General features: G+C 35.0%; 1 pseudogene across 1 annotated transcript; it reads left to right on the top strand.

Moving 5' to 3' along the window:
* Positions 1-2,247: 2,247 nt before the first annotated feature.
* On the top strand, positions 2,248-23,054 carry LOC143245846 (arrestin homolog; annotated as a pseudogene). Its single transcript, XR_013025697.1, has 3 exons — positions 2,248-2,256; positions 3,562-3,760; positions 21,700-23,054. The product of XR_013025697.1 is annotated as an arrestin homolog (transcript).
* The last annotated feature ends 1,991 nt before the right edge of the window (positions 23,055-25,045 follow it).

Genomic DNA, 25,045 nt, shown 5'->3' on the forward strand with positions numbered 1-25,045 from the left:
TGGTGATATTGTTATAAATATTATTATTTTATTTATATTAGCATCTTAAGAACGTCGTAAAAGAACAGATGGTGATATTGTTATAAATATTATTTTATTTATATTGTTAGCATCTTAAGAACGTCGTAAAAAAAATATATTGAGCATGAACGTGTATATTGTTATAAATATTATTTTATTTATATTGTTAGCATCTTAAGAACGTCGTAAAGAACAGATGGTGATATTGTTATAAATATTATTATTTTTATTTATATTGTTAGCATCTTAAGAACGTCGTAAAAGAACAGATGGTGATATTGTTATAAATATTATTTTATTTATATTGTTAGCATCTTAAGAACGTCGTAAAAGGAACAGATGGTGATATTGTTATAAATATTATTTTTTATTCATATTGTTAGTTATATCTTAAGAACGTCGTAAAGAACGAGATGGTGATATTGTTATTAAATATTATTTTATTTATATTGTTAGCATCTTAACGAACGTCGTAAAAAAGAACAGATGGTGATATTGTTATAAATATTATTTTATTTATATTGTTATCTTAAGAACGTCGTAAAAGAACGATGATGTGATGTATTGCAAATATTATTTTATATTTATTTGTTAGCATCTTAAGAACGTCGTAAAAGAACAGATGATGGTGATATTGTTATAAATATTATTTTTATTTATAATTGTATTGTTAGCATCTTAAGAACGTCGTAAAAAGAACAGATGGTGATATTGTTATAAATATTATTTTATTTATATTGTTAGCATCTTCGTCGTAAGAACAGTCATATTGTTAAAAAGAACAGAACGGTGATATTGTTATAAATATTATTTTATTCTTATTGTTGATAATCTTGCATCTTAGAACGTCGTAAAAGAACAGATGGTGATATTGTTATAAATATTATTTTATTTATATTGTTAGCATCTTAAGAACGTCGTAAAAGAACAGATATTGTGATATTGTTATTAATATGATTTTATTTATATTTGTTAGCATCTTAAGAACGTCGTAAAAGAACAGATTAATATTGATATTGTTATACGTCAAATATTATTTTATTTATATTGTTAGCATCTTAAGAACGTCGTAAAAGAACAGATGGTGATATTGTTATAAATATTATTTTATTTATATTGTTAGCATCTTAAGAACGTCGTAAAGAACAGATGGTGATATTGTTATAAATATTATTTTATTTATATTGTTAGCATCTTAAGAACGTCGTAAAAGAACAGATGTTGATATTTATTTATTAATATGATTTTATTTATATTGTTAGCATCTTAAGAACGTCGTAAAAAGAACAGATGGTGATAATTGTTATAAATATTATTTTTATTTATATTGTTAGCATCTTAAGAACGATATATTGTTATAAAGAACAGAACGGTGATATTGTTATAAATATTATTTTATTTATATTGTTAGCATCTTAAGAACGTCGTAAAAGAACAGATGGTGATATTGTTATAAATATTATTTTATTTATATTGTTAGCATCTTAAGAACGTCGTAAAAGAACAGATGGTGATATTGTTATAAATATTATTTTATTTATATTGTTAGCATCTTAAGAACGTCGTAAAAGAACAGATGGTGATATTGTTATAAATATTATTTTATTTATATTGTTAGCATCTTAAGAACGTCGTATGCATCAAACGTCGTACAGATGATATTGTTATACTATTACTTACATCAGAACGTTCCAGTTATATTTTTTTTTTTTTGGCGAACGTTAATTATATTTTATAACGCCACCTTATCCAAAATGCCAGCAGTTTAAACCCACTACGTAAAGCTCGTTTTGTTCTAGTTTTCGTGCTTGTAACACAAAACACACAATTTCTAAGCACTCTTCGCAGCTGAACCTCAATTTGTGTTCATTTAAGAAACAAAATTACACCTCGCGTCAGGATGTATGGCTCATCCTTGTCACTTATAACGAAACAACAAAAAGTTGAGATGACACTCAAGCGTCGGTTGCTACTGACCTCAGGTGGCACAGAGTGTATTTTTCGAGGCTGTGGACGACAAGACAAACAACTGATTGGATAAGAGACCTCTTGACACGTTCCATTGAACAACACGGAACAGTATCTTAGTTATCACGATTGATTAGATGTCTTCTTTTTTTTTCCAATGGTGTGAGACTCAAAACAAAGTTTCTTTCAAATCACATGAAGACCTGTGAAATATATTGGCGAGGGTTACAGAGCTTTACGTCATCAGGATCATTGACGATGTTAAACGTAACTGTGCCAAGATAATTTCACACATGAATGACATCAGTAAAATGTTATAGGGACAACTTACTGTTCTGCTAATCCTTGAAAGTAAATAATATAAATCAGGGGCTCGATTCTCAGCCGGTGGGCTCAGCTATAAGATAACACAGAAACAGACAGTTCTGTATCATGAATTAATGACAAAACGTGACGGCTCTCGTCTTTCACTGAGAAACAAAACCAACTTAAAAATAAACAGAAACATGCCCAAAATTAATATGAAGTTCTCTTGTTTTACGTATTGTGACATATAATAAAATTCATAATTTATCTGTTTGTGGTTAAACACAAAGCCACACAGTAGAGTATCTGTTCTCTGACCCCACTAGTATCGAACCCCAGTTTCTAGAGTTATAGGCCTTCAGATTGCAGTTTTGGTCTTCCCGTTCAACATTAGTTGTATAGTAGTGTTTTAAAATGGTTTATGGTTTGGTTGTTTGTTTGTTGTTAAGCGCAAAGCTACACAATGAGAAATCTGCTTTGTGCCCACAACAGATATGGAAGTCCGGTTTTAAGGCTATAAGTCCCTAGACTTATCACTGAGTCAGTAGGTATGGGAAGAGGGCTGAAGAACTTGTTCTTCTATCAATCGTTTAGCAGAATTTTTTGTTTCTGAATTTCGCGCAAAGCTACACGAGGACAATCTGCGCTAACCGTCCCTAGTTTAGTAGTGTAAGACTATAGGAAGCAGCTGGTCATCACCACCCACTTCTAACTCTTGGACTACTCTTTTTAACCAACAGTAGTGAGATTAACATTATAACGCCCCACGGCTGAAAGAACGAACATGTTTGGTGTGACGGGGATTCGAACCTGCGACCCTCAGATTACGAGTCGAACACTCTTAACACACCTGGCCATGTCAGGTCTTAACAAATATTCTTCCTAAGTAAAACTACTGTAGCTATACTCACATTATAAAATACCAACGTTTTCTGACAAACACCTGGCCGTGCCGAGCCTAGCAAGACTGGCCATAAATTTTGGACAATATTATAACATATGTTTATTTATGTTTTATAGGTCTTTTTTACTTTGAACGTAGGGCGTAACTCTGTTCGATAATTTCGTCATGTTGCTCCGTACGAACCATCTATAAAACTGTCTAGAAAATTTTACGTCCAATGAAAAACACACACCGCACCTGCTTCTAGTCTTCACAATGTGTATTTTTCTGCAGATAAATAATAATTTACTTCGTATAAAATGTTTACCTGGCAATGAGGTTAAACATCTTTTCTCACGTCTAACAACAACGTTTATTTCTAGATCTATCCACCACCTGAACCATTTGACCACGATGACCTCAGTCCACTTCAACAGAATCTCCTCCGGAGACTAGGAAACAACGCCTACCCTCTGACTATGGAAGTCTCTAGTCAAGCTCCAGCCTCGGTTCGACTTCAGCCTGCACGAGCTTATAGTGGAAGTCCGCTAGGGGTCTCTTACGATCTCAAAGTATTTGTTGGTATGTGACAGACCTCTGTCTTTCGTATGGCACCAGAATATTTAAAAGACTTTCTCCTTATTTTTTCTTTAGTGAACATGTAGGACATGAATTATGTAAAATCAAAATCACAGGTAATAGATGTTATGATAAAAAATAATATAAATATCAGTTTGCCTACGAGACGTTTCAATAGAAATAAGTCATTGTTTTGTTGTTTTTTATTAAGCACAAAGCTTCACAGTGGTCTAGCTGTGCTCTGCCCACAAGGGGAACGAAACCCTGTTTCTAGCAGTATAAGTGCGCAGACATACTGCTGTGCCACTAGAAGCAATAGAATAAGGCTAAACTTTTATTAATGATAGAATATTTTTAAAGCTGTTAGTTTTATATCTTCAGGTTCTTAAGTAACGTAGAATGTAAAGTGTAGCAAGTAATTTTATCAAACTAGAAACAGTTTATTATATTTTTCATTTAATGTTTGCAAATCAAATAACGACCTATGGGCTAAACAGTCTGGTCACAAACCTAATGTTACGGGTCAGACATAAGCGTTTTTTTAATAATTTACGTAGGAACGTACACGATTGCTCTTGACCCAAAAGCAGGCTTAACAGTCGTTTACATAAAGTAATCTAACTTGAAAGTGTGGAACTTGCCTCGTGACACATCGTGGCTTAAACCTTGTTCGTTCCATTTCACAACTCAGCAAACTAACCACTAGATAACAACAAACCCAAATTGTCTACGAAACAAGCGAGTCATCTCAAAGTGAATATTTATAGCAAAATATATGCAAAAAACTAAATTATACTTTTATGAGTAGATTTTGTTTTCATGGAAACCACTAATATAGTTTCAAAATTTGACCAAATAAGACATGTAATAATCACTTTTTTCAATTCACAACTAAGTAACTCATTTCCTAAGATAAGACTTCTATTACGTTCTGTTTCTGCTTTATTTATCATGGTAATTACAGAGCCCAATGCAAACACATTAATTCACACCAATCTAGTAACCATGCGTAATGGAATAATTAAAGTAACACGTGGCTTAGCTGCAGTGTGGAAAATTTATTCGTTTTTCATCTTGAAAATTCAGCGGTGTGTTAATTTTAAAAATAAATTATAAAAACTGTTCAGCAAGCATAAGAGTGAAGAAAAACAATGTTCTTATGTGAGAGTTTCAAGAAGAAACTCTATCATTTCTAATCTTCGTTTTCTCATCTTTTAAAGCGATAGATATTCTAAACAATTTGGAACATGAACCAATACACCTTAGTAGTTTGTTAGGCCTGATCCAAATGTGTATCGAAGCCCGGCATGGCCAAGCGCGTTAAGGCGTGCGACTCGTAATCTGAGGGTCGCGGATTCGCAACCCCGTCGCGCCAAACATGCTCGCCCTTTCAGCCGTGGGGGCGTTATAATGTGACAATCAATCCTACTATTCGTTGATAAAAGAGTAGCCCAAGAGTTGGCAGTGGGTGGTGATGACTAGCTGCCTTCCCTCTTGTCTTACACTGCTGAATTAGGGACGACTAGCACAGATAGCCCTCGAGTAGCTTTGTGCGAAATTAAAAAAAAACAAAAAAACAAACGAAACGTGTATTAAGTGGACGTTGAATAATGTCACGTGGTTTTTGTAACTGGAGTATAAATGTTTATATAGCACTTTTTTATAGCTAAGTTATTTCCATTTTATTTCTTCTAGCGTTGCATATCAAGGCAGTTAAAGCACTTGAGTGACAACAAGCAAACCGTCTCTTCGAATCCCCGTCACACCAAACATGCTCGCCCTTTTGTAATGGTACGGTCAATCCCACTATTCGTTGACAAAAGAGCAGCCCAAGAGTTGGCGGTAGTTGGTGATGACTAGCTGCCTTCCCTCTAGTCTTACGCTGCTAAATTAGGGACGGCTACGGCAGATAGCCCTCGTGTAACTTTGCGAGAAATTCAAAAACAAACAAACCATTCAAATAATGTGCTTGTTCTTTAAAACCGTGAGAGCATTATAATGTGATAGTCAATTCCACTTTTCGTTGGTAAAATAGTAGCCAAAAGTAGACAGTGAGTGAGTGGTGTTGACTTTAACCTGTCCCTTCCACACGAAAATACTAAAAAAGCAATAAAAACAAAAGTGAATTCATACTGAAAAACGTCCAATAGGATCACTTTAGACGCTATTTACGTCAAAATTACACTCTTTAACTAAATTACAGCATTGAGATTGGAGATTTCGATGTATATAGTCACAAGTCACGTGTTTGTTAAGGATCAAAGTGATTGGATGAGAATATTACCGTATATAGTAAGTAAACACATCTAGAGAACATTAAATACAAAATAAATCACGCTATGTGTTCAGTAGTCAACAACTTCTAACCTTAACTGATGGAGCTGAGTATCGTGTTTCATTGTACAAAATAAATCACGCTATGTGTTCAGTAGTCAACAACTCTAACCTTAACTGATGGAGCTGAGTATCGTATTTCATTGTACAAAATAAATCACACTATGTGTTCAGTAGTCAACAACTCCTAACCTTAACTGATGGAGCTGAGTATCGTGTTTCATTGTACAAAATAAATCACGCTATGTGTTCAGTAGTCAACAACTCCTAACCTTAACTGATGGAGCTGAGTATCGTGTTTCATTGTACAAAATAAATCACGCTATGTGTTCAGTAGTCAACAACTCCTAACCTTAACTGATGGAGCTGAGTATCGTGTTTAATTGTACAAAATAAATCACGCTATGTGTTCAGTAGTCAACAACTCCTAACCTTAACTGATGGAGCTGAGTATCGTGTTTAATTGTACAAAATAAATCACGCTCTGTGTTCAGTAGTCAACATCTTCTAACCTTAACTGATGGAGCTGAGTATCGTGTTTCATTGTACAAAATAAATCACGCTATGTGTTCAGTAGTCAACAACTCTAACCTTAACTGATGGAGCTGAGTATCGTGTTTCATTGTACAAAATAAATCACGCTATGTATTCAGTAGTCAACAACTCCTAACCTTAACTGATGGAGCTGAATATCGTGTTTCGTTAAACACAACAGTTCTTGTTGTAATAAGAAAACATCAAAGACGATAGTTTTGTCCATACATCTTAACAAACTGTCTATAGACTCTCCAATGCACGTGGACCCCTAAGCTCGTGTTTGAGCTCAATAAAGACTAAAGTGTCCTCTGATGTTGCATCTAGAGACTTAACTGTGGTACAGTATATGAGAGTATGGTAATATTGCTTTCTTCTGACGTGTGTTTCACGAAAGTAGTTGTTAAATTAGGCACGTGTTTTTGTTGGTTTTTTTAACTTCGTGAATCTTAAAGATCGTTATACGTCACATCCGGTCGCATTCTTATCAATGGTATTGCCACGAAATATTTCCGATTGTGTTTTGTGATTGGAAGGTTATTTTTCACAACAATAGCCATCACTTTATGAGTGGGCGTATTCCTGTGGATTGGGGCGTGGTGTCTGAGCCCGTTCACCAATGAGCTCTCTACTTTCGGATAGAACGCTGAAGGTTATTTTTTTTAGACTACTGTGCTCTTCCGCTACTTCTTTAGCAGTCAGCTGTATGAATATTTGTCTTTAAAAATGATTGGTAAATATTCATCCAATCGCAGGTCTGTCCGTGGAACTCTGCTTTGTTGATTGATCATAAAACAAACAGGTATAGTTTTACTAATCATGGCTTCACACCCCGCAACTACAGCCAACGTAATCATATTAGGATACACATTATGAATAGCTGAAACAAACTGCTTTGTTTGTTTGTTTGTTTTTTTTAAATTTCGCGCAAAGCTACTCGAGGGCTATCTGTGCTAGCCGTCCCTAATTTAGCAGTGTAAGACTAGAGGGAAGGCAGCTAGTCATCACCACCCACCGCCAACTCTTGGGCTACTCTTTTACCAACGAAGAGTGTGATTGAGTGTTTATTATAACGTCCCCATGGCTGAAAGGTCGAGCATGTTTGGCGCGACGGGAAACAAACAGCAATCAGATATTCTTAACTAAGAGATCGGTGTTAGTATGCTATCAAACCTCATATAAGATTATATATCCTTTACCAAAGTTAGAATGTGTTACGTTTTTATGATCTCCGAAGTTCAAATTATATTCTCAAACCGGAATTAATAATCGCATAATGATTAACATGTGGGCAGTTTAAATATAATTACACAAATGTTTTTCATTATTATAACAATAATTTTACTTCCGTGTAGGCAGATTACACGTCAAACCTATATATAGCTGAGATATTGTAACAATTGTTCGATATTTATAAGTACTATTGTTTAGCATTACAAAGGTTAACGTTTCTCAGCCAAAATCTACGACTTGCAGATTTGTATGTTTGTTTTCTCACAACAGTTTGATTTGGTGTGTTATGTAAATTAAACCAAAGATGCGTGAAAAATAGATAATATAATTCGCCTTTGTCTTCCTCAATGAAATTTGTGAAATTCGTTGCGATCTCACAAAGTCAAACTGTCGCCGTAAAGAGAGCAATATGTGAAGTACACCCGAAGTTTGTTTTCCTATTAATTAATTTAGACAGGTGAACTTTTGTTTATTCAATAACAATTTTCAAAAATTCATAGATAGGGTAGTGCTGACAAGGTTTATATGTACAGAAACTTATTAGAGAATATGCATAACTTCTATTGCCTTATTATACCTAGTTATAAGTTATTTTCTTTTTTATATTCCCGAATTATTCCATTATGGGATGACCATTGTTGTAGATAGTATGTGCACTTCACGATAGATGCAATTTCTGTTTTTTCAGTACGATGACTAACTCTGTCAGTCTTCCTTCTGACCTAGATGCTCTACTGATATATAGTTATCCATACCTTTAGAAAGTGGTATTTTGTGTGTGTGTGTGTGTGTAATAAATATTAATTTGTCTCGCACTGCCATCTGAAAGCTTTCTTCAATGCGATAAAATGAAACTTGAGTTTCAGTCTTCGTAAAGTTTCCTGCCATTCCTCCGGTTATAACGAGTACTCCTTTCACCTGTGAGGTCACTAGCATTCCTGGAAAAATAAGGATATGTTCCTTGTACGTACAAATAACATTCCACGTAACTCCTGACTGATGCTGATAAGGTCCGAGACCTCACAAAAAAACAAACACAACGTTTCTCTACTTTAACCTCGCACCATCAGGACCAACTATACTTAATATTACAACTTATATTTTATTAATTTAACGTAAGACCTCTGAAATAAGTTCATTTTAACAGTACGTTTGCTTTTGTTTTTAACTTTACGTTTCAGTTGTGTTACTAGAGTAATGTCTCAGAAACAGCTCTATTTAAGTTAGAACTTATCTTTACATAGAAAACACCATCAAGTGTTCAGTGGAACTCACAAAGTTTCATAACAAAGTGTCTCGTTTACCCTAATAATATAAGAAACACAAAGTTAACCGTGACTGACTGACTCGTTGTATAATTAGTTTTTAAAATACTTCTTATTCTTCGAGAAATGGAGACACAGTTTAATGATTTGAATATATATTTCACGTGATTGCAATTTATGCTAATAAACGAATCGGACCAACAAATTATTGCTCAACGGGACAAGAAGGTTGAACCAACCAACAAATGATAAATTGCCGATAGGTGACAAGAAAGTTAAACTAACCAACAAATAATTGATGAGGGGGGGGCAAAAATGGCAAAGCAACCCATAATTGGTTCCTGGAGGAAGACAAGAACTGTTATGGTTTCTTATTAAGTATAGTAACAATAATAATGTTCAATATAGAGCAAGAGAAATTAATGATCTTATAAAACAATTATTTATTTTATTTATTCTTATTGGGCGCCATCTAGTACAAATCCTTTGATGCATGTTTATAGTGTAATATTTCGTTTATATACCCAGGCAACCATTTCCTATCGGATGAAACAGCATATATTCGTGTACCTCAATAGCTTGCAATAGAGAGAACTTTATGACCATCGTGTTCATAAAGTAATTAAGTAACTATAAAGAAACACAGTCAACGCGGTAAGACGTGATTACAGCATACAAAACAAGCCATTCTTTATGGTTAAATTACATTGGTTGGAGTATTAAAACGGTCTAACATTTCACGTGTCCAGAGCGTCCATCTAATGAAAAGAAACATGAAATACTACACAACTAGTACCCTTAATATCTTAGCTCTCTATTGGAGAACTTGATGTGACTAATTACCCCCTACCTCCCCGTTTTGTCTCCTTTAAATAAAGCAAATATTTTTGTCTGTGACGGGAAACCCATTTGAAATAAAAATGTATCTCAAAACAGCTGGTATGGGCATTAATAAAGCAGATAACAACGGTTAGACCTTCTTAGGTCATCTTCAGGTAAGAAGATCCAGAAGTTATTTTATCTGCCAATGAAACGTGTAAACACACAGTCAGTTTGGTTTGGTTTGTTTTGAATTTCGCTCAAAACTACACGAGCGCTATCTGCGCTAGCCATCCCTAATTTAGCATTATAAGACGAGAGGAAGGCAGCTAGTCATCACCACCCATCGCCAACTCTTGGGCTACTCTTTTACCATCGAAAAGTGGGATTTGACTGTAACGTTGTAACGCCCCCACGGCTGAAAGGTCGAGCATGTTTGGCGTGATGGGGATTCGAACCCGCGATCCTCGGATTACGAGTCGAGTGCCTTAACCACTTGGCCATGCTGAGCCTCAATAATCCAAATGAATTATTTTACACTAAAGCCTGGATATAGAGAGAAAGAACAAATTAAAAAAAAAAATAGGTACTTAAGTTTTGTCTCATAGTTTGTTTATTTGATGTTAATCATACACTACACAATGGGCTAACTGTGGTCTGCCCAACACGGGTATCGAAACCCGGTTTATAGCGTTGTAAGTCCGCAGAGGAATTATACGAATATGAAAACATCCAATTAATTAGAAAAACAAATTAGCATCAGAATCGTTGCGTGAGTAACATAAGAATGTTTTCGCATCATTAGAGGAAGTTTTACTATATTTTCTTTTTACGGATACTTTAAGCAATGTTAATCATAATTTTATCTGTAATTATATTTTAAAAAGACAACAAAAGGATAAAAATACAAATATGAAAAACTAAATTGAACATAACTCGTTGAAATCGTGATGTTTTCCATGAATATAAGTTTACATGTAAAACAGTAACAGACAGTAAAACTGTCGCACTTTAATTAAAAAGAAGGTCATTCGTATTTTGACCCCTAGTGGGATAATGGTCAGTCTACGAACTTATAGCGCTAAAGTCTGGGGTTCGATTCCTCGCGGTGGACATAGCAAATAGCCCAAGATAGCTACGCGTAGAACTAACAAACATTGGATTTTATATCTGATTTGATTTCTACCATCTACTCAACTCGTCAGTGTAGCAATTTTCATCTACTCAACTCGTCAGTGTAGCAATTTTCATCTACTCAACTCGTCAGTGTAGCAATTTTCATCTACTCAACTCGTCAGTGTAGCAATTTTCATCTACTCAACTCGTCAGTGTAGCAATTTTCATCTACTCAACTCGTCAGTGTAGCAATTTTCATCTACTCAACTCGTCAGTGTAGCAATTTTCATCTACTCAACTCGTCAGTGTAGCAATTTTCCTTTTACGTTATTCGAACACAATCTGAGTTCATTTGTTAGCAGTAGCGATTTTCAAAGAGAAATGGCTCAAATATTTAAATATATATTATCTTTATCGTACGAGCTTGGCAATGCTTAACGGTTAGAATGTTGGATTTGCAATCTATAGGTCGAGCCTTAAAAGCCGTTTACCAAATAAGTTTGCTTTTCTTAGGTATGGGGGCGTTATAACGCAACGATGTCATCACTCTTCAACAGTTGGCGGCATGCACTGTTGACTATCCGCCTTCCCTCCAGTCGATCACCTCTAAATTAGAGACAAGTGACAAAGGTATTCCTCGAATTGCCTATCACGCACTTCAACAAAATAAGCAAATGATATGCTGTAAGTTAGATATTTAAAAGCATGTTTTTATCCTTGTCACGCTATCTGTAGGCTTATATTCACAATCGCTAAAATTTTATAAGAAATAACATACCAGTTTATTCATTATGCACAGCGCTATCGAACTGCCATATGTTTCTGAAATCTATTTCGTATTTCGAGTTAAATGTTGAATTCTCGACTAAGTACTCTTATTATAGCAAAATAGAGTGGTACTTGTTTATAATATATGAATTGTAGAATTAAGTTAAAGTGGTGAACATGTTAACCAAATCAGTATCAAATTGAATGTGAAAAAGTACTGACGCCCCTTTACAAAATGATTATTAAAGCCTCGGGCGCATGGTTGGAAAAGAATTATGAGACATTTAACGAATTAACTCATCAAGGTTTATAAACGTTTTGTAGTTCTATTAACATGTTGAGAGTCAAATAACTGAGAACGTTAAACACGTACTTAATGGTTCAGCACTAGCCTCGTGCCCGAGGCTTAAGCTCACGAAGGTCGATCGGTGTCACGCATAGGCACGTGGATCGAAGCGCACACAACTGACAGTACAAAGCACGTGCTTTTAAATATGCAGATAACGTCTACGAACGACCAGTTGTAGTCGTTAGCTCACGAATACGTTGGTATTGTATATTCATTTATCAGGCTACAATGATGTCTATCATCAGGCTATTCTCCTCATAATTTTACCTGACTCCATACAGTGGTGTCTAGTGATAGGCTATTCTACACCCAGTTTCATATAACTCCATGTAGTGATCAATTTCATTACTTCAAAATATATTATATCAGTCTAAGATCTCCCCCACATACCAATCATGTGACACAGTGGTATGTTTGCGGGCTTACAATGTTAGAAGTTGGGTTTCCATACCCGTTGTGAGTAAAGCACAGTTATTTCGTTGTGTAGCTGTGTGCGTCATAACAATCTAATATTTCACACAACTCAATACAAAGATTAGCTACGTAAACAGTGCATAATTATGTCATTTGTAAACTTTTATACACCGACCGCAAAAAGATTTCTGTACTTTTTATGGTAACAAAAGAAAGGTAAGTTAAGGAAATTAAACTTTGCTCATGAATAAATTTTATAAAATAACAGAAGTGTCTTGCAAGTAACTGTTTAGTGTAACGTTACCTCACAAAGAAACACCTAGCATGTACCGACAATAGTAGTTTATCTTATAAAGAAATAAATAGTGTTCACTTCCCCAGATAACAAACACCTAGCTGTTAACATGTACCGACAGTAGTAGTTTATCTTGTCAGGAAATAAATAGTGTACACTTACCCAGATAATGAACACCTAGCTGTTAACATGTACCGACAGTAGTAGTTTATCTTGTCAGGAAGCATCTGGTGCTCGAATTGAATACGAAGTAACTTCTTTTAAGTTGTATGTAGAAATCTAGTTGTTGTAGAAGATCTATTTCTTCCCGTGCCTTATAATTCCTGCAGGAAGGTTATGTTTGAAGTTAAACATAAAGCTATACGACGGGCTATTTGTTCTTTGTCCACAAGGGGTATAGAAACCAGGTTTCTAAGACCGTTGTAAGACCGCTGACATACTGTTGTGCCACTGGGAGTTCCTGCAAAAAGCAAATAGTAATTTACCATAACATTTATAACAATATATAGATATATATATTGTATTAGTGCCTCTAATAGAAAATCCCTGATACTATTGACGCTGGTGAAACAGTTTTCTTAGATTTTATTTCTCTTATGCTCAAGTTAACATAAATATGACTTCATACGCTCTGCCCAACACTCTGAGACAACATAAACTCTGCACAACACTCTGAGACAACGTAAACTCTGCACAACACTCTGAGACAACGTAAACTCTGCACAACACTCTGAGACAACATGAACTCTGCACAACACTCTGAGACAACATGAACTTTGCACAACATTCTGAGACAACATGAACTTTGCACAACACTCTGAAACAACATGAACTCTGCACAACATTCTGAGACAACATGAACTTTGCACAGCACTCTGAAACAACATGAACTCTGCACAACACTCTGAGACAACATGAACTCTGCACAACACTCTGAAACAACATGAACTCTGCACAACACTCTGAGACAACATGAACTTTGCACAACACTCTGAGACAACATGAACTCTGCACAACACTCTGAGACAACATGAACTTTGCACAACATTCTGAGACAACATGAACTCTGCACAACATTCTGAGACAACATGAACTCTGCACAACATTCTGAAACAACATGAACTTTGCACAACACTCTGAGACAACATGAACTTTGCACAACACTCTGAGACAACATGAACTCTGCACAACACTCAGAGCTACATGAACTCTGCACAACACATTTGCACATTATTAAATGCACGTTTGTTTACACTTCTTCCCACAAGTGCCCCGCCGCTACAGCGGTAAATCTACGGATTTACAACACTACAATCAGGGGCTCGATAAACTGAGCAAATTGCCAGATTTGGCTTTGCTATATAAAAACACACACGCACTGTTCCCACAAACTGCCTCACGTTATCTGATATGTCATTTGTTACGTATACGCTGTCGGACGACTATAAAACTAACAATGAACAACCGATAGGGCAATTTCTAACCCTTGAATTCCCCTAGGCCCCATTCATTCAGTGATTTCAGTTCTGGATAGCACTATTATGTTAATTTTGTTGCTATGATTTACTGTACGTTATTAAGTACCATGACAATGGTATCGATTTCTTCATTCCCATTTTATACCAACCTCTCAAAGCAGTTAATAATGGGCAGTCAGTCAGACCGTAAATACGATTGAACAAAATAATTACGTCTTTATATAATCCCTTTATTTTCGTATCTTCTGTGCTCTCAAAACGACTTAACCGTTCAGAATATATCCATCTAATCGAAAACAATTTAAATGTGAAAAAAATGCGACTGCAAAAAAAAATGTTTAGAGTGCAACTTAAGAGAAAGAAATCAAAGTTGGCGGACAAATTGGTAGCTATACGTAGGACTAATAATAATCTTTAGAAGTAATATTCATTCATTAATTAGCTGACGTGGGGCATGATAATTGGTAAAACAAAACACAAGGCCTAGCTAATTAATGAATAAATATTTGCCATAAAATTATTATCATTGCTATAGCTAGCTCACTTTTTTACACACCTAAGGTGTTTTTGATTAGATATTGTGAATGTTTGTCGATACATACCAACAAGCCACTGCAAGTAAGAAAGTGGCATTAACCTTAGGTTAGCAATCATGTTATTCGAGACAAACATGTACTTCACAGAACCAACCGGGTTTATTAAAATATACGGTGGTATTTTTTCTATCTAACTCTGTGTTAACGGTGTTCTTTATAGTAACACCATGGAATCCAGATTAACCGTTTCTTGTAATCACCGCAGCGCAATCAGTACAGCTGCTGAAAGCATCATTACTTACGCTAATTACCTGAGCTAATACTAAATGATACTTTAATTAAAAGTTCATTGTTTGATGATTCAGATGAGATGAGTTTGAAATTCATAATCAAGATGGGGTAGTTAGTGTTTTCACCATGTGTGCGAATCGTGGAGTCTGGTGGATTTCACAGTTTTTACCAGTTCTACTTGATACTTCCACATGTTCGCAGGTGTAATTGGCGCATAGTTTTGTGAGAGAAAGTTGCATTACAGCCACAACATGTGTATTTATATACAATCCAGGAATACGTATGGAAACAATTTAACTAATCTTAAATAAATTCGGGATGACGAGAAACCCACTTGAGTGTGTGTTTTCTTATAGAAAAAAACCACATCGGACTATCTGCTGAGCCCACCGAGAGGAATCGAACCCCTGATTTTAGCCTTGGATAACCGTGGATATACCGCTGTACTAGCGTTGGGGCAATACCCACTTGATAGTTTGTTTGTTTTGAATTTCGCACAAAGCTACTCAAGGACCATCTGCGCTAGCCGTCCCTAATTTAGCAGTGTAAGTCTAGAGGGAAGGCAACTAGTCATCACCACCTACCGCCAACTCTTGGGTTACTCTTTTACCAATGAATAGTGGGATTGATCGTAACTTTATAACGCCCCCACGGCTGGGAGGGCAAGCATTTTTGGTGTGACAGGGATTCGAACTCGCGACACGCAGATTACGAGTGGAGCGACTTGACCACCTGGCCATACCGGGAGCCATATAGAAGATATGTTGATAACATGCTTACATTTTCTCAAAGTTTTAATTACATCAAACAATTATTGGACTATTTAAATTCAAAACACTATAAAATTAATTTTACTTCTCAAATGAAGAAAAAAAGCTGAACATTTGTCTTTTCTTGATATTCAAACAAACATATTATATAAGCCATTCACTAAAATCTGTTTATCGCAAAAAATATATATATATACAGGCTTACATACTCGACTCGACAGCTTTATTCCGAATTCCATTAAGCCTAATCTTAAATTCAATCTTCTCAAAATAGAGCACATAACATCTGTTCTAACTACCTCTCTTTCTTCATATCAAAATCACCAACTCGTATAACATTCTAATAAATAACAGCTATCCCATACACTAACATACAAGTTCCTTCCTCACAAATTTGAATCTCCATCACTATTGATGCTCCTTTCAAGGTAAGCAAAGCTTCAAAGTAAAGTCAAAATGTTTAAGAATAGTTGAACATTTTTTATCCAGAAAATAAACTACAAATTATATTTAAATCACCTTTCAAAACACAAAATATATTCAGACCTACAGCTGTGTTTTCCGGGATCGTATATAAATACACATGTGGTCGCTGTAATTCTATTTACATTTACAAAGTTGTACACCAATTACATCTGCAAACATACGGATGTATAAAGTAAAACTGGTAAAAAAAAAACTCTCAAACCCACTAGGTTCCACAATTCGCTCACATATTGAAAACACTAACATCCTGTCTTGATAACGAACTTCAAAATCATGTCATCGGGATAATCCAATGTTGAACTCTCAATAGAAGTTTATTTTTTGTAAATGATTTTGTTTGTTTTGTTTTTGAATTTCGTGCAAAGCTAGCTACTCGAGGGCTATCTGCGCTAGCCGTCCCTAATTTAGCAGTGTAAGACTAAAGTGAAGGCAGCTAGTTATCACCACTCACCGCCAACTCTTGGGTTGCTCTTTTACCAACGAATAGTGGGATTGACCGTCACATTATAACGCCTCTACGGTTAAAAGAGCATGTTGGGTGCGACCGGGATTCGAAACTGCGACCCTCGGATTAGCCTTAACACGCTTGGTCATGCTGGGCCTATTGTAAATGAGGTCCCATCTTTAGATAATAGCACAGCTTGTATAGAGTTATGTCTGTTCCGATTAAGTTCTATAACATTGTTACAATTAATGCATTATATCAGTCTTTCGCTGGTACAGCGAAACATTATTTGTTTTCTTGTCTTTCAATTCATTTCATTCTTTAATTATGTTTTTTTATTTACTTTATAAAATGTTTGAACTATACAACTTCTGTACCTAATGCTTTACCACGTTCAGTAGATCTTACTTAAATTAGAAAATATACAATCCGAAACCGTCCAAGAATTAACTGGTTTCTTACTGTACAAACACGTTGCCAATTGTTGAACTTCGATTCACGTCGAATGAATATTTTGCTAAAAATTAATAATTTCTTCCGGATATGAAATATTACATATATTATGTAACGTAAGCTTACAATGACCTTTGATAATTGGACATCCGCATGCTCCCTGCTTAATTTGTCCAACTAAGTTATTTTTTATTTGGGTAATTAACCAGCTGGAGTACTGGAATTCGTTGTGGATTAATATTTTTAATATGGTGAAAAGGTAGTTAAATATATCTCATTAATCGTGATTCTGCTAGAAGAAATAAACGTTACACGAAATTACCCAAAAAGACTCGAGCTATAACTTGTTGAAACGTTCGTATTGTGTACATTAGAAGTTTGGAACAGCTTTAATTTGTTACCTAATACCGGTAATAAAGATATTGGGTTTGCTCAGATGTTGTTCATACTTCACTCAGTTACAGTTCCGAGTCCAAAAATGTTTTGGGAAAAAATATTTACACATTTTCTTTTCCCCACTTATTGACATTTTTGGAAAACAGCGTTGGTTTATTTCCAAATACATGTTAATGTATGTGTGTGTAAATGATTGGTTTGGTTGGTTTTGAATTAATTTCTCGCAAAGCTACACGAGGGCTATCTACGCTAGCCGTCTTTAATTTAGCAGTGTAAGACTAGAGGGAAGGCAGCTAGTCATCACCATTCACCGCCAACTCTTTGGGCTACTCTTTTACCAACTAATAGTGGGATTGACCGTCATATTGTAATGCCCCCACGGCTAAATTAGGAAGTGCTAGCGCAGATAGCCCTCGAGTAGCTTTGCACAAAATTAAGAAAACAAGAAAAAACACAGGTTTCAAATCACGAACGCGAAACCGACAACTACAAGGGAAATTACTTGTTCAAGAAGATGTGAAATGGGTTAGAAAGGTCACAAACAAACAATATTACCATTCTACTAATAACCAGTTTCCTTCTACTGTAACAAAACACATACACTGCAGTTTTCTCTGGTCTAGAAGCATTTACGAGACTAGGGCTAAAACCATCGACTGGTTTCAGAATACGTAACGAATCAGTTAGTGAGAATTACTCCTTCCCCTATAAGATTTATTGATTAAATTCGAGTTTCTATATCTTTGACGAGAAAAGCACAGATAACACATATTTGACTGAACTAAACTACAATATTCATGCTCTTTGATTGTTTTTCTTAACGTAATAAATTTGGTTCTGCTTACAAAATGACGTCATGGCATAAAATCGAATCACGACAAACAAAATAAATTAAGATGATGTAACTGTTCTCAGAAGAACACATGCAAACGATGACTGAATAATAATAATTAAAGGTTTCTACTTGAAGGAGGCACGTGGGCTAAGTAAGCCCCTAGGATTTTGACATAGCCATCAAAACTTTAGAACTACTAGCTAAAAAGAAGTTAGCCAGTCAGTAGCACTTGTTTATCGTAAGAGCTCTGACCAACTTTTTTAAAACAAGCAACTTGATTGTCTGCTAGTTTTATAGCTCGACCACAGCTGAAGTTTAGACCCTCCGATCCGCAGCCGCACACGCTAACCACCAGGTTACTCTCGGTTAAAGAACGGGAAAGACTTGAAAATTTTATGTATTTCCATTTTCTTTGTTTTCATTTTCCATAGTAAAATATAAACAGTTTTCAAATCCATTAAGTTTACATTAAGACATGTTATTCGACAACAGTATCCACAAATCTGTTTGTATTCATTTCTAAAAAATATAATTAACTAAAATGTAAAAAATTACAAAGTAATCTAATAATTTACAGTAAATACTCAAATATTTACACTGTTCTAATTTGAAATTTCCTGTGTAAGTTTCAGTCTTAAGCCTACACGTCGAACACGAGCAGATTTCGAGATGTTTGATGGGAAGCGAAGCAGTTAATGTTTGTTTGTTGTTTTTTTTTGTTTTTGTTTCACGCAAGGCTACACGAAAGTTATCTGCGCTAGTCGTCCCTAGTAGTATAAGACAAGAGGGAAGGCAGCTAATCATCACCACCCACCGCCAATTCTTGGGATACTCTTATACCAAGGAATAGTGGGATTGACCGTCACATTATAATGTCTCACGACTAAAAGGGCGAGCATGTTTGGTATGACAGGGATTCAAGCCCACGACACTCAGATTACGAGGCGAGCACTCTAACCACCTTACCATGCTAAGCCTAGCAGTTAATGAATGACTCCTTCTATGATGAAAAGCTAAAGCTTTTAGTATCCTGTACTAAACCTCATGTAAACGAGAGGAATGCATACATTTGTGTATTCGCTGTTAGAGTTCTGTAAAGCTTACTCAAGTTCTTCCAATTAGCTAAACTATGACAAGCCTTCATAGCATCAATGCTTTAGAAATCCGCTTAGCTTCTAAACTAACAATTGTAAAGATAGGGAAATTGTTTTTTTTATAAAACAGTTTTTTACAACAAAAAAAACAGAGCGATTAATTCTTTGTAATTTTGTTTTACCTTTCAATTAATTGTTTTGTCAACAACACTAAAAGCATTTTCAAAACTCTACAATTTTAGTCGGGAAGTGGATTATTATTATCATCATTAATTTGACTGTATTTTACCAACGTTCGGTCGGATTTCCTAATATCGTTTTTTGTAATGTAGATATGATTATTCAAACTAAATTAATTTGATATCTTTCATCTTTAATATAAACCCAAGTACAATAAATCTGACGTATTTATGAAGTGATTTTCTTAAACAACTTGTATATATATATATATATACACTCCGAGTTTCAAGGCTGTCATAGGGTAAACTGAATATTATTATTAATATTCGTATTTCACTTAATATCAAACTCAATCACTTGCTGCATTTTGCTCAGTTGATTCTAATAACGTCTTTATTCAACGGGCAAAAACGAATCTCCTTTCTTAATAATTACATTATTAAGTCTTCGTCAATTGAAATTACGTGATTTCTGTTGCCATTCGGGGTCTCTTCCTTTACATCTGACTGACAGTCGATACAAAGAGAAGGAAACATCCATCAATCCTTTAAAAGTATTCATCAGTTCTTCTGACTATGGTTTCAGTTTACAAAGTTTTATCAGTTTTGTGACAACAGATATTACGAATTCTTTGGAATTTCCTTCTTCCATTTCCTTTCATTAGAACATCATGAATTCAGTCTATTTTGAGGTTATTTATTGAAGTTTGGAATGGATAGAAATTCATCCACATCTTGAGTTTTCTTCAGTTGACCTAAAAACAGAAAATGTTTCACTTTATAACATTCTGATGCTTGTGTAGCTTTGACTTCTCGATTCAGTGTTTAAATTGGAGACATGAATTTTAAAATGCCACATCGTATTAGTCGCTGAAAAGTGGAGTTAATAACACAGACCTACTTATGCTGGCTGATGTGACATCCACTGACAAGTGTTTATTCTTGTTTTACTGTCATAGCTATTGGGTTATAATTCTGCGTTATCCATGGCTACCATTATCAAAATTTACGAACTAACACAGAAAATGTTTGAAAGATTTAAACAAAAACTATAGTTTCACGGAAGAAATATCTCCTCTCATATTTTAAACTGTTGATATAAAACTTATTAGAAAAGAACTGGTTTAGTTTTCTAATAATGTATAGAAAAACTACTTTTTTATGATGTATATGGTGCTTGTGTATCATTTCTATAACACAAAATTCTTATTGGAATCCCATCCGTTTTCATGAATGTTACTTCTGAAGAAAAAATATAAAAGTTGGTTGTTAATTGTCCGTTCGTTAAAGATGCCTTGGCATGGCCAGTTGGAAAGGCACTCGACTCGTAATTCGAGGGTCGCGGGTTCGAATCCCCGTCATACCAAACATGCTCGCCCTATCAGTCGTGGGGACATTATAATGTTACGGTCAATCCCACTATTTGTTGGTAAAAAAAAAAGTAGCTCAAGAGTTGGCGGTGGGTGATGATGACTAGCTGCCTTCCCTCTAGTCTTACACTGCTAAATTAGAGACGGCTAGCGCAGATAGCCCTCGAGTAGCTTTGCGCGAAATTTAAAAACAAAAACAAACAAACCGTTAAAGATATCTTCTGCAACGCAAGTTTATCTTGAAGAATTATTTTTAAGTCAGTATATTAGTAAATGAAATATTTATTAAGACTCATTGTTAGTTCGTTTCGAAAGAAAGAGACCATGTGTGCTTTACGAGTCTTATAAGAAGAAAGGAAACATACATTAGCATGTACCACGTAATGTCTTGGTTGGTTCAGTTTGTTTGTTCTTCACTTTAAATTCGTTTTCTGCTCTTTTGATTAATAAATATGATCCTTATCTGTTCTTGGTGTTTCCAGGTGAACGACTAGATGACAGAAGTCACAAGAGAAGTTCAATTAGAATGGGTTTACGTTGTATACACTACACTCCAACTCAAGCGTTTAATCCAATGACACATCCAACAGCTTCGGTGAGAAAAAATTTTGCTTTCAGTCCTGGGAGGCTTGATGTCGAAGTGAAGTTGGACCGTGAAATTTACCAGCATGGAGACACGTTGCGAGTTCACGTAACCTTAAATAACAACAGTATCAAGACAGTCCAGAAGATCAAACTATACGTCGTTCAGCATGTTCTGGTTTGCATGTTTACTAACGGACATTTCAAAAAACCTCGTGGGAAACGCAGAGACCGACAAGAAACATCCAATACCAGCTGGTGCCAGTATATCACGTGATTTTGCTATCAAATTAATGAGCTATCTCAAGTATCCTGTTGCTTTAGCGGTGGAAAGTGGCCTTCAAGAGGACATCCCAATTTTGGCCTCAACAACCAGTACTACTGGCCCAAGGGAAAAAAACCCTTATGGTGTGGTAGTTTCATACGAAGTGAAGGCTAAGATCGTTTTAGGATGTATTGATCGATCCATCGTTGTGCGATTACCTTTTAAGATACTTAAGTCTCGACCACTGGATGACCAGGCTAGAAATGGTTATGAGGCGACCCAGACAAGCCAACAAAAAACAGTGAGCATTGATATTATTGAAGCAGACCCGATGATTGCAGAGCAAATCGCAAAATTCGCGAGCCTTCGAAGCTGAAATTGAAAACAAACCAAAACCAAGAAAGATACGTTCAGCTGCCTTGTTGCATACCATAATGAGTTAGAAGCGAATACGAGGCTTAGCAAGATTCTAGTTCTGATGACTCAGTTGTATCCTACACGTTCTCTTCAGAAATCAGGGCTTTGAATTTCGCAGAATCTCGTTTTTTCACTTCTTGACTCCACGTGTCGAAGTCGTTCCTTCAATGTTTATTCTATCTAGATGGGAAACTAGATATCTGTCGCAGAGCTCAAAAGACAGGCTGTGCCTAACAGCTTAACAAGTATGTGAAATTGATGAGAGATTTTGGTTACAAATGTACATTCTCAGAAACTGAAATTAAAACTACTTTATATTCCATCAATATATACATATACAGATAACCAACCAACCTTCATATTTAGCTTTAAAATTGTTATAAAAAATTCGACAAAGTTTGTTTTTTTTACTTTCTATAATATTCAAAATCTGTTCAGGCTGCAGCGGAAGACGTCCTGACGTAAGAAAGACACCAACAAGTACATAAATACACACCCACATACACGTGTATAGCCATACCTACATTCTCTTATTCCAAACTATACCCGCTTATACACAAAGTACATAAATATATATATCATATTTTAAACCAATGAATTAATTTTGTAATTTATAAATACTTCTCTGTAACCACTAAAGCTCCAAAAGTCAAAATTATCTCGTTCAAGATATACGTCCAATTTCAAAAATGCCAATTTTTTCCCGTTACATTCGAAACGTTAATGAAACCGCTTTGTTATCGAAGTGTTTTAATGAAATAACTGTTGTCAGGTACGTTATGATCTAAGGTTTTATCTCAAAATAAAGTCGAACACAACAGTTAAAAATTGCAGTTTTTGTTACCACGCGATTCACTCACGGTCACAAGTCATGAGAAAAGCACTTTAAACAATTTGTTAAGGGATTCAATTAAAAAATCTAGATTTCAAATGTAAAAATATCAAGAAGATAGTAATTTTGTGAGCGTTCCCAAGTTAAATTAGGCTGTAACTCAGATTGTCTGAGAACACTGGAGTCGTGGCTTGACATTACGTTACCTGTTTCGAAATACGAGATGTTTGTATAAATATGTTGATTTTATGAAACAGAATAACCATCTAGATGGATACGAAATGTTTGTTCACAACTAATTTTGCTGCGCAAGAAAAGAATTGTGGTGAATTTTATTTCTTTAAGTTTTTGTGTGTTTCTTATAGCAAAACCACACGGGGCTATCTGCTGAGTTCACCGACTGGAATCGAACCGCTGATTTTAGCGTTGTAAATCTGTAGATTTACCGCTGTACCAGTAGGGGACTTTAGTTTTTACTCTTCTGTCAGAATGTATATATGTATTATTTTATATTTCTTTTAAAATAAAAGTGGGAGATAATTGACAAAGAGTACAGCAATTCAAATTACATTTATTTGTTTTAATTCTATATGTTCACCATGAAGGCTGAATTTTTTTATAAAATTATTTCTGTTGGTTTGCTGAAGTTTAACTTTAGTTTAAATGAGTAATTTTTGAATTGTTTTTTTTTTTACTTTAAAGAAAGTAATCTAAACAATCTCTTGGTTACTGAAGTTGTTCTTCTATTTTTGTTATGAAATATGAAAACATTCCACTCAAAAATATGTGATCAAAACTTTAAAAAATCTATTGTTTCATTGAGTATATTGATTATTATTTAAGAGGTATTCGTTAGAATATTAAGTTTTAAAATCAGACATTAAAACTGGCTTAACTTGACACTGTTTTCTTGGTTGTACACCGTAAATGTTGGTTGATCTGTGTATCACTATTATCGATTATACCTTGGGAAAAAAAACACTCGTATATAACTCGTGTCGTAAACACAAGACGATTTAACATTTTCCTCTACTCAATCTTTAGAAGTATATAGTTTGCGTCTGCTACTATATTGAGTGATAATTTTAGACTTGGCGCCACGAAAAAAGTTTGCTCTAATACGGCCGCGTCTGTATTTTTATTGCTGATTTAAAAACTGACTTCTTCTACGCTTTATATCGCAGTTGATATGCATCACAAGCACAGTGCACGAAGACAATGGATCACAAAGACGACAAAGCTGACACATATGGCATGTTCACTTCGTTCGTTTACGTGTTCACCATATACTCGCACAGTCACAACTGTTTCTATGCTTCCTTATCACATTCAAAGTCTGATAGTTCTGTTTAAATCAATTCAACTGCATTAGTTGAACTGTTCAGTAATAACTACTACTGTGCATTTCGTTCATATATTTCATAATTTTTAAACCAAAGTTTTAGTAAAAAAGTCTTAAAACTGAACTGTTTTAACACTCCGTTTAATTACATTGTACATTGTTTAAAATAATTAGTGAAAACCTCAAGCTAGAAGACAGTAAGAAAGAAATTGTAGCGATACCAGATCTATTTTGCACAGTTATTAGTCATGCTTGAATATCAAAACATTTTACAATGTTGTCCATACAAAAAATTCAAACAAACACATACGGACTTTTCAAGAACAATAAGTCATTTTTTGTTATTGAAGTGTTTTTTTAAATTTCGCGCAAAGCTACTTGAGGGCTATC

This window comes from Tachypleus tridentatus, chromosome 3 (assembly GCF_004210375.1).
Source record: "Tachypleus tridentatus isolate NWPU-2018 chromosome 3, ASM421037v1, whole genome shotgun sequence".
Classification (NCBI taxonomy): domain Eukaryota; kingdom Metazoa; phylum Arthropoda; class Merostomata; order Xiphosura; family Limulidae; genus Tachypleus; species Tachypleus tridentatus.